At 37.5% G+C, this 18,019-nt stretch overlaps 1 protein-coding gene across 1 annotated transcript in view; it reads right to left on the bottom strand.

The window, feature by feature from the left end:
- Ralyl (RALY RNA binding protein like) overlaps nucleotides 1–18,019 on the bottom strand; it is a 680,590-nt gene that overhangs the window by 343,211 nt on the left and 319,360 nt on the right. The window lies entirely within an intron of this gene.

Raw genomic sequence — 18,019 nt, 5'->3', positions numbered from 1 at the left:
CAAATTCATGTGGAATAACAAAAATCTCAGGACAGCGAAAACTATGGTGGGCATCACCATCCCTGTCCTCAAGCAGAACAACAGAGCAATTGTGATAAAAACTGTATGATATTGGAACAGATACAGGCAGGTAAGTCAATGGAATAGCATGAAAACACAGAAATGAACCCATACACCAGTGGTCACTTGATCTTTGATAAAGGGGTTGAAACCATGCAGATGGAAACATGATAGCGTTTTCAGTAAATGGTGCTGTTTCCACTGGAAGTCAGTATGTAGAAGCATGCAAATCTATCCATTTTTGTCTCCCTGTACAAAGCTCAAGTCCAAGTGGCTCAAGAACCGCCACATAAAACCAGATACACTGAAACAAATAGAAGAGAAAGTGGGGAAGAGTCTCAAACATATGGGTACTAGGGAAAATTTCCTGAATACAAAACCAATGGCTCATGCTCTAAGATCAAAAATTGTGAAACAGGACCTCATAAATTTGCAAAGCTTCTGTAAGGCAAAAGACAATGTCAGTATGACAAAATGGCAACGAACAGATTGTGAAAAGACCTATGCCAATCCAACATCCAATAGAGTGCTAATACCCAATAGATCATTCTCTTATGGAAGGCCTCATCCATGCTTCTTGTGTGCCCTAGAGTTCCTTTAGAAAACTCTTTAAAACTTTTCCTTAAATATATATCGAAATACATTTATTAAACTCAAAATATTATTCATAAAAAAGAAAAAGAGTTTGGTGCCTGGTTCTTTGTTTGCCTGGCTTTCCTGGAATTGTCTATTTTTATTGAAATTTTTTATCCATTTTATTGAAATTGGTTGTTTTTTTCATCCTTATCAAAACCATAATATTGGCTTTGTCTGAGCATCTCCAGTTCAAAGGCAAGTACAATATGCATGCATTTAGTACCTTACCAAGGGGAAAGAACTACTACCTGGAAAGCTGAAATTCCATCAGAATCCACAGTTTCTACTGTAAAGTTCCTTTCACAAATATCAAAGTCTATAACTTTAATTTCTGTGCTCTGGCACTTAAGATTGTATTATCTATGACATTTCTCAAAGATGAATATTCATGGATTTGACACTTATTACAAAATAAGAAACAACTAAATTATTGTGTTTTCAAAATAGTCCAATTTTAGAACAGTGTTTATTTTTTGAATTATCACAGTGCTTGATAATGTGCATTGTATAATACAGTGTACTTACTATCTTGAACTTTCCACTTCCTTTAATACGTTGTTTCAGAACAATGTATTACCCAGTTGTCCCAATAAGGTGTTCCTAAATATCATTATAATTCTTTCCCCCTCAATAGTAATCAGTAATTGCTATATTTTTACAAAGTATGTGTTACATTGATAATCTTTATTTACACACATATTTCATTCTAGAATGAAGACTCTTTAAACTCCTGCTTCAGAGTTTGTAGAGACAGTCACAGGGAAGATGCTGCAGCCTCTGCCATTGTGTTTCCTAAGTTAGGTTTAGTGAAACATAATGCAAATCCCCCAGGCTTTATATCCTAAGTAGGGCCAAGCATTTCCGTGCTTGACAGAACTCCAGTTCTTTAACTCTGTTGTAGAAGTTTGTTAATTAGCATTTGTTTATAACATTTTAAGTAGCTCTGCTTAATTACTGGAAACTTGAAATGTGCTGTGTTTTATGGTCTGCAGAACATTGCTATTTTAACACTTATGAACTGATGGCAGCGAAGGATGAGCATGAGCAGTTCTTAAATAATTGCCAGATATTGTGTGTATTCTCTGGGTACTACAGTTGAGGCTTAAATACAGTAATTTCAAAATGTAGGTAAGAAGTTCTATAATGTTTCCCTTGATGAAAAGTATGTTCTCATTAACTTTTAGAATATTTAGAATTTCTTTTCTGTCAACTGAGTTTAACTATATTTACTTGAAATAAGGTAAGGCAGGAAAATAACTTTTTTAAAGTGTTCCAGGGGGGAAAATATATATGTATATATATATATATTAATTTTTATTTTATTTTATTTGATTAACTACTTTCTTTACATTTCAAATGTTATCCCCTTTCCAGGTCTCCCCTCTGGAAACACCCTATCCTAGTCCCCATACCTCTGCTTTTATGAGGGTGCTCCTCTACTCACCCACTCTCATCTCACCATTCTGGCATTCCCCTACACTGGGGAATGGAGCCTTCACAGGACCATGGTCACTTTTCCCATTGATGCCAGATAAGGATAAAGCCATCCTCTGCTACATACGAGGCTGGAGCCATTGGTCCCTCCATGTGTACCCTTCGGGTGGTGGTTTAGTCCCTAGGAACTCTGGGGGATCTGGTTGGTTGATATTGTTGTTCTTTCTATGGGGTTCCAAACTCTTTCAGCTTCTTCAGTCCTTTCTCTAACTCCTCCATTGGGATCCCCATGCTCAATCCAATGGTTGTGTGTGAGCATCCACATCTGTATTTGTCAGGCTCTAGCAGAGCCTCTCAGGAGACAGCTATATCAGGCTCCTGTCAGCATGCACTTCTTAGCATTTGCAATAGTGTCTGGGTTTGGTGTCCCCAAGTGGGGCTGTCTCTAGATGGCCTTTCCTTCAGTCTCTGCTCCACACTTTGTGCCCATATTTCCTTTAGAAAGGAGCAATTCTGCGTTAAAAATTTGGAGATGAGTGGGTTGCCCTGTACCTCACCCAGAGGCCTTGCCTAACCTCTGGATATAAAGCAAGAAGCTCCTAGGACCAAAGGGGATGTGATTAGCTGAAATGTCCAACAAAGGGGAGGGAGAATCTATAGAAAACATGTTAAACTATTTGAGAAATGAATGAGGAAATTTTACTTATTAATAAAATGCTATTTAAACTACTAATTTTATATAAACTGCAGAGAATAGAGTCCTTAAGAGTCTCTCATGATGAATTTCTTGTCATTCCTTCTGTGCTATTCAAACCCTTTTACATTGTGTGCGTAGATTTTTTTTTCAAAAAGCAAAAATAACTATTATTATTTCAGTGTGGCATCTTGAAATTCACAATCACTTAGTATGTCTACATAATATTATTAACAAAATGTAGTATAATATAAAAAATATAACATGTTGGAAAATCGCAAGTGTAAAATACAGGGCTTTATTAGACAATTCTTTAGGCACAGACAACTCTAGAATGGTTTATTGATAGATTCAGAGACTAAGGCACATTTAAAGATTTACTACTTAAAGTGTTTATATGTCTCTTGTCAGCAGTGCTCAAATTAGTTGAAGGAAACTGTTCTCGAGAAGCTGAAGTTGCTAGCCCAACACCATAAGCAAGCATGCTGGTAATGTACTCTTAAACATGAAATAAAAACTAACATCTTTTCCTTGTTTTTCATCAGCCCAAATGGTAATAGAGTATACCATTTATACCAATATAATCATGTCTTGTTAAAACTACTCTTTATAATCAACAGCATCCTTTAGACCTTTCTTATAAGACTTTGTGACTCTGAAATTCTCACAAGGTTTATAAAGTTCTTCAGGGATTGGGAATAGAATAAATCTATTGTCAAAAGTGATTATATGAACTTGTCATTTTACCCTAGGCCTTCTGTCACTCTGTCCTTACTAGATGTTCAAACTCTGTATCTAACTTGCACCTGAAGGCATATGCTGGAGAATAACACTTCCTCAAATAGAAAGCATGGTGCAAGGGAAGAATAAATAAGTGTTCTAGTACATAAAACATGTATGCCAGAGTTCATAGGGTTTTTTAAAACCTATTACGGTGGTATTGATGAATAGTATATATCTGAGATTAATTGAGGGCTTCCATGTCCACAGAACTCACAGTACATTTTCTTTACATAAATACTTTTATGAATCTCTTTTTCTTAATAATTTTATGTGTTTTTCTGATGTGTATGAATGGAACAATTTAATGAGTAAGAAGTCACACTTTTAAAAGGCAGTCTGCTAAGTGTATGAAGAGATCAAGCACGCTTTTATCCAGTTATAGTTTTAAAAATAACAACACTAAAATAGATGTGTCAATTTTATAGACAGGCCAATTTTTCTTGGTTTTGTGCTTTTATGGATAAAAACCCTTGAGACAAAAGGTAGGTTTTGACTATAAATATATCAGTATTTCCCAGAGATCTATTTTTATTTTTTTGGATAAGTAGAATGATGTATCTTTGCATGGTTATCACAAAGTACTCTTTTCATGTGCTTGCATTTACTAAAACTACAGAGAATTTCTGAAAATAAATGTATTTTATCTAGGTATTTAGCTTAGTTAGCTTATATCAGAGATGATTTCTAACTATGGATGATTTTCTCATGAGAAATGATATGCAATTTTCAAATGTATTATTTTTTCTATCACAACTTAGAAAGGATGCAGCTGGTATACAGCATATGAAAGGGATGAATCTAAACATCTTATAATGCATAGTATAGGATTGCAATTCTGAGATATAATGTTCTAAGAACTTGGGCAACATGTAATACAGAGAAAAAATGAATATCTCTTTATACAGACATAGTGTTTTGCTTAAGAAAGATAATTAAAATATTAAACAATTCAATAGCAAAGAATTATAGCTATTTGGGGATACATCAGGAATTCTAAGACTCAGGAGAAAAAGGAGATGGGGATTTCAAGTGTGAGACTAGCATGGGTAGTAAAATGAATTCAAAATAAGAGCATGAAATACATAGTTAAGTCCTTCTTGAAAAATTAAGGCCTTGGGATAAATATGTTCATGATTAGAGAGATCTCAGCATCCTCAAGGCTTTGTTCAGGATACTCAACGAGTCATTGGGAAAAACAGTAAATAACTTATTTAAAAGAGGCTAACTTTCCATCTCAGAGTGCCTAGTCTATGCATATGTCCTTTGTGAATTGGAAATTGGTAATTGGGAAATGAATGAACACACAAATAGAGGCATACGGAGTGACAAAAACCATTTTGCACATAAATGATACACTACCAAATGAAGACTATAATAGTCAAATGAAAAGTAACCAATGTGAAAAGGTCATTAGAAAAAATCTTTAATATATGCAGGACTCTATTTTACTCTTTCTCTTTCTTCCATTAACCAGGTTATTCTACAGTGCTACCTTACAGAATTAAGTTCGCATGTGTAGACTTTCATCCACCTGGAACTACTTTTATGTTTACCCTCATCCTTTTAAAAGGTTTCCTACTTTGCAGAGAAAACTTAAATAAGTCTTATACTGATCTCATTTTTCAGGTTATGCTTCTACCCTTGTGACTTCCTATGTATTATGTATAGCAAATGCCGTAGTTACTTTCCTTTGTTCTGATAACACAGTGTAACCAAGGCAACGCATGGATGAAAACATTGAATTGTAAGCTTATGTTTTAGAGGACTAGAGTCTCGGATGGTGGTGCAAAGGCACAGGAGCAAGAACAGTGAGAACTTACATCTTGATTTGGAAGAAGCAGAAAGGAGGGGGAGGGGAGAAAGGAAAGGAGGAACAAGGAGAAGGAGAGAGAGAGAGTGAGAGGGAGAAGTTGGAGATGAGCTTTGAAACCTCAAAGTTCAACATATGTCTTCCTGTAAGGCCACAATCCTAATAGTTTTTTATCAGTTCTACCCACTGGAAACCAAGTATTCAAATATATGTCCTATAAAAGCCATCTCATTCAAACCACCACATGCAGTACGGCATAATATTGCCCAAAGTAAACGTATATAAAGATTTTTTTACAGTGCTCATGTGATTATTTCAAAGACTGAAATCTCTAAACATGAGTCTTTTCAACAGCTCATGTAAGCAAGGTCTCAGAGTATCATAGATACCTCAATTGTATCTTATTCCTATTACTGAAACACTAACATTTTCATTTTGATATTTAAAATAACCACTTCCTAATAAATACTTTTCTTCAAGCAGTAAAGAAGCCAGCTGTCTAACAAAGATTTTACTTGTCCTGGTCACTAATCGTAGTAGCTTTGCAGCCCCACACTAGTAGACGAACTCAGGGGATGTGAGTAATGATATCATCTCCTGCTTGAACTTGTAAAGCAGAGGAGTACCTTCTGATATGTATAAAATCATGGTTTTCAGGAAGTGACTGGACCATGAGCATTCTGCCTTCATCATTTTGTCTTCTACTGATGAGTCTGCAATCTTACTGGGAAAGTGCGATGTTATAGAAACTGTAGAAGTCATGGTCTCCCTGCTGGAACTTTATCTCCGGAGTTGGATTCTTAGAGGATGTATCTTATCCTCTGACCTGCCCTTTTTGTCTCCCTGTATCTCCTTTCTTAATGACAAGATGTGAAGGGCTTTCTGACATTAAGTGTGTCATTACATGCTCGTTGCTAAGATGTTCTACCTTCTAGAGGCCAAAACAGTAATTCATCTATCCTTGACCATGAGCTGAAATTATTAGTGAAGATACATGCTTTCTCTTTTTCAGTTGGTTTTGTTTGTTTGCTTTGGTGTTGTTTATTTGTCTGGGGGATTTTGATTGTTTGGTATTTTAGCACAGCGATAGAAAGATGACTAGCTTAGAAAGAGAGGGAACTGAAGACAGATTCTTCACTTACAAATGATGCTCACAGAAAAATAATATGAGTATTTTTCTTCGTTTCTTCCTACTATTCAATGACAACTTCCAAAATCCACAATTTCTATAGATTTTAGCAACAGAAAAGTGAGATAATCTGAAAAGACAGACATTACAAATGCTTACTTATAGCACATGAGTAATCAGCAAGCATAATGAGTAGATGCATGAAATCGGCACTGATTTATTAAATCTCTACCATGATATATATGACATTTTGGTACAAAAGAAAAATTTATTTACTTCAGATCTATAAATAATTAATGGAAAGTATTTTAAAAGTTTGTTTACTCTTTAAAGGAATGTATTTGAGGGTACAAAAGTTCTTATGATTATAACTAGTTTTATATTATAGTAATATAACAAGTATTTCTATATTAACTAATGTTAGAATCCAAACTCAGGGAATATTAACAAGATATGTCAGAATTTCACATTAATAATTTTATATTTTACTACAGTCAGTTAAATTACCAAACTGAGATACATTTTTATTTTATAGAGCTGACATTTATTGTGAATTATTAAATTGGCTAGCTATTGTCTGGTTTTGAAAATTCGATTAGTGATATGGATCACAAAGAACTCATTGTTTTAGTAGTCTTTGATTCCATCTCAGTACTATGAATTGGGGGGGGGTGCGCTATTCTGTTCAGCAAAGATATGATGATATGTTTTTTAAATAAATAAGTAATAAAATTAAACTATGATCAACAGTCCTTTCTTTGTAAAATCCAAAATGCAATAGTATGTACTGTTAGAAGTCAGAATTTCCAAAAAGTGACTATACAGGACTTATGTTATTTAAATATGTATGATAAATATATTTATAATTAAGTCTCCTTACAAAGCTGATCTGTCCTTGGAATTAAAGGAGGTAAACTGATGCTTCACAACAAGGGCTGCAGACACCCAGACTCCTGCCACCATATCATACCACCACTCAGCTTGAGCAGGGGTGGGGGAGTACACTCTGGTCATGTGATCTACATCACAGTGTGAAATTATATGGTAAACAGATGGGTGAGAAAGAGGAGCGGGATGGTTTGAGCTTTTAGTTTATGAGGAGAGGAGGAGCTGAAGATGTGAGACCGGAATTACCCTGTTTTAAGTAGATTGTCCTGCCACCTGAGGTCAAATCCCAGCTCATGCTGCCTCTGAGGACCATGTCTGGTCATATGGCCATGCAGCAGCAGGGGTCTGTGTCAATGTCAATGTCTTAGAAAACCACTCAAGAGCCTGCAGGTGTTCCTGGTCTGGGCTGCTGCCTGGGTCCATGTTGATGTCCAAGGGCTGTACAGAGCTGGCCCTACACATTACTGGCTGTGACAATCTGGAGAGCCAGTCCTTCCTCTCACTCGCTGCAGCACTTAGGAGATCAGGCCTTACACCATGCCTGTACAGGACAATAGACCTGGCCCTGGTGGTGGTGATGGTGGTGGTAGTGGTAGTGGTGGTGGTGGGGGGAAGGAGTTGCATTTGAGGGTGAGTCAGCTTGGAGAGAGAAGGCATGAGAGTCTGAGATCTGGTTCTGCCCTTTGCTGAAGCATTGGGTTAACTACAGAAGGCAGTGCTGGAAAACTTGCCCTGATGGTGTGTGTAAGGGAGAGCTGGCAGGATGACCACCTAGCTACCACTCAGGCTTTGAGTTGGCCCAATGTCTAACTCATCTATTAACTACTGGAGCCTGTGAAAGGACCTCGCCAGTGTATCTATCTAGAACTAGAGGGTGTTCATTACACAGGGCAACGACAAAATATTCAAGAGGAGTCTCAGTGAGGAACCAGTTAGTATTGATGGTGCAGCAGAAGCCAGATGCCTGAGAACAGACCAATGACTGCAATACTGTGGGACACACTGTGACACATTATAGCTTACACAACGAGATTCTTTTTTTTGTTTTCCTTAGTTTTATTTTGCTTTTTTTGATATTTATTTTCTTTCAGGAGGGAGGTTGCTAGGGCAGAGGGCAAATAAGAAGGGACAGGGAGATGAGTGGGATTGGGGTATGTGATGGGAAAGTCTCAAAGAACCATTAAAAATTATAAAAAGAACTTTTAACTTATTTCAACAGTGAGAGAGGGGGGAGAGGGAGAGGGGGTGAGAGACAGAAGGAAGGAAGGAGGAGAGAGGGGAGAAGTAGGGGGAGAGGGGGAGTGGGAGATTGCGATTAGGCAAATAGGGGAAAGGTGAGCAGTCTTGAAACTGCCCCAGTCTGAAGAGGTTGTTGGTGTCACTCAAAGGTTGCTTGAACGTACTTTGCTCTATAAAGCAAAGGTTGAGGCTTTCAGTGGAATATAAATGATAGCTGAAGTCATGTCTAGCTCACCATTGGGTCTAGGGCATGCTTTCAATAAAGGTCATCAGTGAGTTCATGCATCACTCATAGTCCTTTAAGAAATTCCAGCAAAACTCATTGGTTCACCAAGTTGGACTTTACAGTTTTTAGTGTTGCTCATTTGTATACTTGTTAAGGGAAGATCACCTGAGTCTGAAAATTTTTTCAGCATGTGGCAAGGGCATGTTGGGCACATCTAAAGTTCCAGTTTGTATAAGGAACAGAGAAACCTTGCATTGAAAAGTCAAGGGAAAGACCTTCTGGCAAGGGCATAGACTAGGGCTGGGTGATGGATCAAACAGCTATCCAGTCTGGAAAGTAGAACAGCATAGGAGAGTAAGGCAGTTGATTAGCGTGGAGTTTGGCAGGAAGGAAGTGGAAGGATCAGAGAAAAGTAGATGCCAGTTAACAATGGGCTACAGAGCTTTGGCAAATTCAGAAAAAAAAGTTTCAATAAGTACATGTATACACATTCAGAAAACTAATTTGATACCAGTCTTTGCAGGGTGTTTACTGTTTATTAGGAAACTTCTTTCTAGAAAACCAAATATTTCTGTACCTACTCAAACTCATCCATTACTCTCTTCCCAGTCCATATAGTTCACATGGGGATTTATTCATTCCTAAAACCTTAGCAGAATTTGTGTCCACAACTCATACATATTATCCTTTGTTTAAATCTCTTACTTTCTTTGGAGCCCATATTTGTAAGATTTTTAGTAATATTTATATCCATGTATCCTTGAGTCAGTTACCCTTAATAAAAAAAGCTCAGTCATGAACTGACAGTTTTATACCAAAACAGTTTTATACCAAAACATTTTTTCTTTGAAAAATTCTCTCATCCCACTGACGTGCAAGATTATCCAAAAGAGAATCAGCTCAGAAACGTGAGGCTTGTTCTTGATTTCTTCCATCTTTATTAACCAATATCAAACCACTTCCTTAAGTTTTAGCATGATTACCTCTTCTTTCATTTCCATCTCCATAATTTGAAACTTGAATTCTTTCAGGAGAATCCTGTCACATACCTGTGCATTTTACCACACTAACCCACCCACCAGCACGCTCACTTACTGACATTTCAGCATGCTTTCCCAGCTTAAACCTTTCAGTTTGTTCTTGCACTTGAAGCATTAAAATATGCTTGCAGCATTAAAATAGCACTATTTACCATTTAATTAACATTAGTTTTAGCATAAATATTCTTTTTTTTTTTTTTTTTTTTTTTTTATTTTTTTTTTTATTAACTTGAGTATTTCTTATGTACATTTGGCAAACATCCCCTTCCCTCCCCCCCCTTCCTTATGGGTGTTCCCCTCCCCCCCCTCCCCCCCTTGCTGCCCTCTCCCCAACAGTCTAGTTCACTAGGGGTTCAGTCTTAGCAGGACCCATGGCTTCCCCTTCCACTGGTGCTCTTACTAGGATATTCATTGCTACCTATGAGGTCAGAGTCCAGGGTCAGTCCATGTATAGTCTTGGGGTAGTGGCTTAGTCCCTGGAAGCTCTGGTTGCTTGGCATTGTTGTTCATATGGGGTCTCGAGCCCCTTCAAGCTCTTTCCAGTTCATTCTCTGATTCCTTCTTGGGCCCCTGTTCTCAGTTCAGTGGTTTGCTGCTGGCATTCGCCTCTGTATTTGTTGTATTCTGGCTGTGTCTCTCAGGTTCGATCTACATCCGGCTCCTGTCGGTCTGCACTTCTTTGCTTCATCCATCTTGTCTAATTGGGTGGCTCTATATGTATGGGCCACATGTGGGGCAGGCTCTGAATGGGTGTTCCTTCAGTCTCTGTTTTAATCTTTGCCTCTCTCTTCCCTGCCACGGGTATTCTTGTTCCCCTTTTAAAGAAGGAGTGAAGCCTTCACATTTTGATCATCCGTCTTGAGTTTCATTTGTTCTAGGCCACTAGGGTAATTCAAGCATTTGGGCTAATAGCCACTTATCAGTGAGTGCATACCATGTATGTCTTTCTGTGATTGGGTTAGCTCACTCAGAATGATATTTTCCAGTTCCAACCATTTGCCTTTAATTTCATAAAGTCGTTGTTTTTGATAGCTGAGTAATATTCCATTGTGTAGATGTACCACATTTTCTGTATCCATTCCTCTGTTGAAGGGCATCTGGGTTCTTTCCAGCTTCTGGCTATTATAAATAAGGCTGCGATGAACATAGTGGAGCACGTGTCTTTTTTATATGTTGGGGCATCTTTTGGGTATATGCCCAAGAGAGGTATAGCTGGATCCTCAGGCAGTTCAATGTCCAATTTTCTGAGAAACCTCAGACTGATTTCCAGAATGGTTGTACCAGTCTGCAACCCCACCAACAATGGAGGAGTGTTCCTCTTTCTCCGATCCTCGCCAGCATTTGCTGTCACCTGAGTTTTTTGATCTTAGCCATTCTCACTGGTGTGAGGTGAAATCTCAGGGTTGTTTTGATTTGCATTTCCCTGATGACTAAAGATGTTGAACATTTCTTTAGGTGTTTCTCAGCCATTCGGCATTCCTCAGCTGTGAATTCTTTGTTTAGCTCTGAACCCCATTTTTTAATAGGGTTATTTGTCTCCCTTGGTCTAACTTTTGAGTTCTTTGTATATTTTGGATATAAGGCCTCTATCTGTTGTAGGATTGGTAAAGATCTTTTCCCAATCTGTTGGTTGCTGTTTGTCCTGACCACAGTGTCCTTTGCCTTACAGAAGCTTTTGTAGTTTTATGAGATCCCATTTGTTCCATTCTTGATCTTAGAGCATAAGCCATTGGTGTTTTGTTCAGGAAATTTTTCCAGTGCCCATGTCTTCCAGATGCTTCCCTAGTTTTTTTCTTCTATTAGTTTGAGTGTGTCTGGTTTGATGTGGAGGTCCTTGATCCACTTGGACTTAAGCTTTGTACAGGGTGATAAGCATGGATCGATCTGCATTCTTCTACATGTTGACCTCCAGTTGAACCAGCACCATTTGCTGAAAATGCTATCTTTTTTCCATTGGATGGATTTGGCTCCTTTGTCAAAAATCAAGTGACCATAGGTGTGTGGGTTCATTTCTGGGTCTTCAATTCTATTCCATTGGTCTATCTGTCTGTCTCTGTACCAATACCATGCAGTTTTTATCACAATTGCTCTGTAATACTGCTTGAGTTCAGGGATAGTATTCCCCCAGAAGTCCTTTTATTGTTGAGCATAGTTTTAGCTATCCTGGGTTTTTGTTATTCCAGATGAATTTGCAAATTGTTCTGTCTAACTCTTTGAAGAATTGGATTGGTATTTTGATGGGGATTGCATTGAATCTGTAGATCGCTTTTTGGCAGAATGGCCATTTTTACTATATTAATCCTGCCAATCCATGAGCATGGGAGATCTTTCCATCTTCTGAGGTCTTCTTCAATTTCTTTCTTCAGAGTCTTGAAGTTCTTGTTGTACAAATCTTTTACTTGCTTGGTTAAAGTCACACCGAGGTACTTTATATTATTTGGGTCTATTATGAAGGGTGTCGTTTCCCTAATTTCTTTCTCGGCTTGCTTCTCTTTTGTGTAGAGGAAGGCTACTGATTTATTTGAGTTAATTTTATACCCAGCCACTTTGCTGAAGTTGTTTATCAGCTTTAGTAGTTCTCTGGTGGAACTTTTGGGATCACTTAAATATACTATCATATCATCTGCAAATAGTGATATTTTGACTTCTTCTTTTCCGATCTGTATCCCCTTGACCTCCTTTTTGTTGTCTGATTGCTCTGGCTAGAACTTCAAGAACTATATTGAATAAGTAGGGAGAGAGTGGGCAGCCTTGTCTAGTCCCTGATTTTAGTGGGATTGCTTCAAGTTTCTCTCCATTTAGTTTAATGTTAGCCACTGGTTTGCTGTATATGGCTTTTACTATGTTTAGGTATGGGCCTTGGATTCCTATTCTTTCCAGGACTTTTATCATGAAGGGGTGTTGAATTTTGTCAAATGCTTTCTCAGCATCTAATGAAATGATCATGTGGTTTTGTTCTTTCAGTTTGTTTATATAATGGATCACGTTGATGGTTTTCCATATATTAAACCATCCCTGCATGCCTGGGATGAAGCCTACTTGATCATGGTGGATGATTGTTTTGATGTGCTCTTGGATTCGGTTTGCCAGAATTTTATTGAGTATTTTTGCATCGATATTCATAAGGGAAATTGGTCTGAAGTTCTCTTTCTTTGTTGGGTCTTTGTGTGGTTTAGGTATAAGAGTAATTGTGGCTTCATAGAAGGAGTTCGGTAGTGCTCCATCTGTTTCAATTTTGTGGAATAGTTTGGATAATATTGGTAGGAGGTCTTCTATGAAGGTCTGATAGAATTCTGCACTAAACCCGTCTGGACCTGGGCTCTTTTTGGTTGGGAGACCTTTAATGACTGCTTCTATTTCCTTAGGAGTTATGGGGTTGTTTAACTGGTTTATCTGTTCCTGATTTAACTTCGGTACCTGGTATCTGTCTAGGAAATTGTCCATTTCCTGCAGATTTTCAAGTTTTGTTGAGTATAGGCTTTTATAGTAAGATCTGATGATATTTTGAATTTCCTCTGAATCTGTAGTTATGTCTCCCTTTTCATTTCTGATTTTGTTAATTTGGACACACTCTCTGTGTCCTCTCGTTAGTCTGGCTAAGGGTTTATCTATCTTGTTGATTTTCTCAAAGAACCAACTTTTGGTTCTGTCGATTCTTTCTATGGTCCTTTTTTGTTTCTACTTGGTTGATTTCAGCTCTGAGTTTGATTATTTCCTGCCTTCTACTCCTCCTGGGTGTATTTGCTTCTTTTTGTTCTAGAGCTTTTAGGTGTGCTGTCAAGCTGCTGACATATGCTCTTTCCTGTTTCTTTCTGCAGGCACTCAGCGCTATGAGTTTTCCTCTTAGCACAGCTTTCATCGTGTCCCATAAGTTTGGGTATGTTGTACCTTCATTTTCATTAAATTCTAAAAAGTTTTTAATTTCTTTCTTTATTTCTTCCTTGACCAGGTTATCATTGAGTAGAGCATTGTTCAATTTCCACGTATATGTGGGCTTTCTTCCCTTATTGTTATTGAAGACCAGCTTTAGGCCGTGGTGGTCCGATAGCACGCATGGGATTATTTCTATCTTTCTGTACCTGTTGAGGCCCGTTTTTTGACCAATTATATGGTCAATTTTGGAGAAAGTACCATGAGGAGCTGAGAAGAAGGTATATCCTTTTGTATTAGGGTAGAACGTTCTATAAATATCCGTTAAGTCCATTTGGCTCATGACTTCTCTTAGTCTGTCTACGTCTCTGTTTAATTTCTGTTTCCATGATCTGTCCATTGATGAGAGTGGGGTGTTGAAGTCTCCTACTATTATTGTGTGAGGTGCAATGTGTGTTTTGAGCTTTAGTAAGGTTTCTTTTACGTATGTAGGTGCCCTTGTATTTGGGGCATAGATATTTAGGATTGAGAGTTCATCTTGGTGGATTTTTCCTTTGATAAATATAAAGTGTCCTTCCTTATCTTTTTTGATGACTTTTAGTTGAAAATTGACTTTATTTGATATTAGAATGGCTACTCCAGCTTGCTTCTTCCGACCATTTGCCTGGAAAGTTGTTTTCCAGCCTTTCACTCTGAGGTAGTGTCTGTCTTTGTCTCTGAGGTGTGTTTCCTGTAGGCAGCAGAATGCAGGGTCCTCGTTGCGTATCCAGTTTGTTAATCTATGTCTTTTTATTGGGGAGTTGAGGCCATTGATGTTGAGAGATATTAAGGAATAGTGATTATTGCTTCCTGTTATATTCATATGTGGATGTGTTATGTTTGTGTGCTTTTCTTCTCTTTGTTTTGTTAGCATAAATATTCTAAATTTCAGCTCTAAAAAGCTGAGAACTTAAATGAGGGTATTGAATTTTTCTTAGGAGTACTGATGTTTAACTTCTAAATATATTTTTAAAATACAGATGATGAAAATATTGCTCTACAGAAGATGGAACGTGATTGTTCATTATTTAAGATAAAAATATTAAACATAGCAAAAGTAATAGTTCAGATTTAATCAATATAATGTCTTTCTACTCTAAAGAGAAAGACCTAAGCTGAGACTGGATATGCTTTATATCATAAAATCAGGAATAAAGCAGTCAGCTTACTTAATATCATGTTTTGCTTAAATCAACAGAATATATTCTGAACCCGAAGGTAGCTTGGAAAATGAAGCTTTAATCCCACATTACTATGGAATCAACTCTAATTCAGAACGACTGGGTCTCATGCCTTTGCCTCAATATCTAATGGTCAGAGTTAATAAAAGATGGTGTTGCAGACAAGAGTATAACATAGCTGTCCTCTGAGAGGCTCCACCCACCAACTGACTGAGATAGATGCAGATATCCACAGCCAAACATGGATAGAGCTTGGAGAGTCTTATAGAAGAATGGAAGGCGGATTCCAACCCCTAAGGGGATAGGAACTCTGCAGGAAGACCAACAGAGTCAATTAACTTGGACCCTATAGGGTCTCAGAGACAAAGAACATGCACAAGCTGGACCTGGGCCTCCCCACTGATATGTAGCAGATGTGCAGCTTGGTATTCATGTGGGTCCCAGACAACTGGAACAGGAGCTATCCCAGAAGCTGTTGCCTCTATGTGGGTTATGTTTTTCTAGTTAGGCTGCCTTGTTCAGCCTCAGAGGGAAAGGAAGCACCTAAGCTTGTAGAGACTTCAAACACCAGGATGAGGAGATACCCAGGGCGGCTCAGCTGTTCAGAGGAGAAGAGGGTTGGAAGAAATGGGGGAAGGGCTGAACAGGAGAGGACAGTGTGCAGGATCTAAAGTGGATAGGTAAAAATTAGAGAAAGAAAGAAAAAAAGAAGAAAGAAAGGTAGAAAGAAAGAAAGGAAGAAAGAAAGAAAGAAAGGAAGGAAGGAAGGAAGAAAGAAAGAAAGAAAGAAAGAAAGAAAGAAAGAAAGAAAGAAAGAAAGAAAAGGTGGTTATATTCAGGCACTTGAACTGAAAAGCAAAGTTATTAGTCAAATTGCAAAACAACTGCTTTGTCTGAAAATCTTCTCGTTTAGGCAATGAAATAAAATAAATAAAATAGCTAATAAATTAGCTTCCACCTAAATAAATAAAGTCTTTAGCATGGATTTGGATATAAAGTCTGATTGAGGCATATGCTTTGGTGATTATTCCGAGAGAAACTGTGTCTGAGAATAAAAAACAATACAATTACAGACTGCATCTAACTCTGCTTCTCAGTGCACAGCAATCCGAGATCATCATTTTATCCCTTGCCTTTGGGATAAAAGACACTAAGGTTAGAGTTGTATCCTTGTCTCTTTGTTTGTGCAATGTTTTTAGAGACACTGAGCACCTGTGAGTTGATGGAAATCAGGACTACAGAGAATTATCTATAGTTCACCTAAAAAAAAATCAGAGTTAGAATTGACTTTATATTTATAATTCCTTATAAAAGAATAATAAACAAATTATTTTACAAGGTCTTGCTAGTTTCACAGAAATGAAGATACAGGCCATAGATTGACCCTGAAATTACCCAAAATATGGAGCTAAAGAAGAATTTTTTATAATACTTTATAAAGAAGCAAGTACCCAGAAAACTTCAATACCAAGGTAAGTAAGAAAAATATAGATAGGAAGGAAACCAAATGGAAAACCTGGAAAACAGACAAAACTATTGGAAAATACATTCTTTTCACTAGAAAAAAATGAACAATGCAGATAAAAAATAAAACCTAGCATGTCACAGAATGTTTTGGTATTTATATCTGATATCATACAAAAACATTTTATGTTTTGACAACTATACTTCAGACTTCACTCACATTTAATGAATATCACAGTTGTCCTATGTTTTACTGTTTGTGTCACTGTACAACCCAAGACGAGCGCAGACCCTTGGTCTTTGTGTCTCAGCCTCCTTGGGCCAGGATTTAGAGCTGTTTTTCTCTATTCCTGCCTGCAAACATTTTCCTGAGCGGGTGAAATTTGATAGTGTAGTATTTTTCATGCTTGCCTCACTGGATTACTCATTCCTTTTTAATTGTTTGATTGGCACACTGTTTTGGTTGTTTGCTTGTCTACATGACACAGGGCACCATCATAAAAAGTATCAATTTTGTACAATGATGATACAAATGCATTAGACAGAATCCAACGATTTTAGTAAAGGTAAGAGTTGAAGGCCTTGGGGCTGGGGATTTAGCTCAGTGGTAGAGCGCTTACCTAGGAAGCGCAAGGCCCTGAGGGGTCCCCAGCTCAAAAAAAAAGAACCAAAAAAAAAAAAAAAAAAAAGTTGAAGGCCATCATAAACGCCTCTGTGTGGATGTAAAGCACGTAACACTCAATGGAACAAAGAACTAGCAGAGGTCCACAGCCTCAAAAACAGGAGCAGTCCTGCCACGCAGGAGGCAACTCAATGCTGCCAGCACGACTTCCAGCTGCAATTGAAGATGCGGCTGCATAGACGGGCACAATGCATAGATGGTACGTAAAGGAGTAGAAACATTTTCTGTATGAATTCCTTAGAGGATTAAAAGCAGGTTGAGGACATAATTTGATCATAAATAAAATAAAACATTACAGAGTGCCTAGGGCTAATGGAGCCTTTCCATGGGTCCCTGGTATTCGGTGGTGGCTATATAAGAAAGCCTATAGCACAGACTGAGATAAAGGCTGAGTTGGGGATGTGATATGAGATATTAGATTGCATCTGAAATATAGGCAGAAGGCAGGGATTGGGGTTTTTATTTTAAAAACTATAGTTGGGGATTCTCACAACAGTTACAGAGAAGATACAAAAACAGACTATGGGGGAAAATTAAGTTATATTTAAAGATACATGTTGAATATTCAAGAAAGTCTACATTCAATTTGAAATATGAATCTTTCCAGAATAAGAAATATAAACTAGGTAAACATTGATAGATTGTATTTTTCACAAGGAAAATAAATATAATATTTTTGTCCCTTCAATAATTTCAAATGTTTTCTATGCATTTTTATTTCACCTCACAATGTACTGTCTTTTCTTAGCAAAATTTCATTATTATTCCTTGGACATAAGCATAAATGAACGCAGGGTGCACAGAGAATGTTAATATACATGGTTTAAGGAACTCTTTAAGGAAA

This window comes from Rattus rattus, chromosome 3 (assembly GCF_011064425.1).
Source record: "Rattus rattus isolate New Zealand chromosome 3, Rrattus_CSIRO_v1, whole genome shotgun sequence".
Taxonomy (NCBI): Eukaryota; Metazoa; Chordata; class Mammalia; order Rodentia; family Muridae; genus Rattus; species Rattus rattus.
This window is presented reverse-complemented; position numbering and strand designations above follow the sequence as displayed.